At 65.2% G+C, this 423-nt stretch overlaps 1 protein-coding gene across 1 annotated transcript in view; it reads left to right on the forward strand.

The window, feature by feature from the left end:
• The window catches only part of LOC104500339 (ORM1-like protein 3), a 1,790-nt gene that overhangs the window by 765 nt on the left and 602 nt on the right, over positions 1-423 (forward strand). The window lies entirely within an intron of this gene.

Genomic DNA, 423 nt, shown 5'->3' on the forward strand with positions numbered 1-423 from the left:
CCAGCGGCCCGCTTCTCCTCCAGCTCCTTCCCCGTCTCTGGCAGCTGGGACCAGAGAGGAGTTTAAAGGCCAGCGATGGCTTTACCCAAGACACGCGGTGTAAACAGCAAGGGTCTGTTTATCTGCGCCTCGTGCTCCACACCGGGGGCTGACTCGCAATGGGGCTCTTCCAGAAAGCCGCACGGGAGAGCAGGTCACTGCTAATCTCCTGAGCCCAGAGCCGAGGGCTGTAATCTCACAACCACCTGCTTGGCTTTTGCCTGGGAGAGGCCTCGCGTGTCGCAGCGCAGCTGAGCTGCCCCGGCTAGCGGCCTTCCTCCCCGACCTCCTCCCGAGCTCTCGCTGCTGCCTCAGCCCTTCTCCGGCAGCGGGCACAGCCCCTCTAGGGGGACAGAGCGCAGGTGCAGGGTCCCCCCGACGGGC

Source organism: Buceros rhinoceros, unplaced genomic scaffold, assembly GCF_000710305.1.
Source record: "Buceros rhinoceros silvestris isolate BGI_N320 unplaced genomic scaffold, ASM71030v1 scaffold3349, whole genome shotgun sequence".
NCBI lineage: Eukaryota > Metazoa > Chordata > Aves > Bucerotiformes > Bucerotidae > Buceros > Buceros rhinoceros.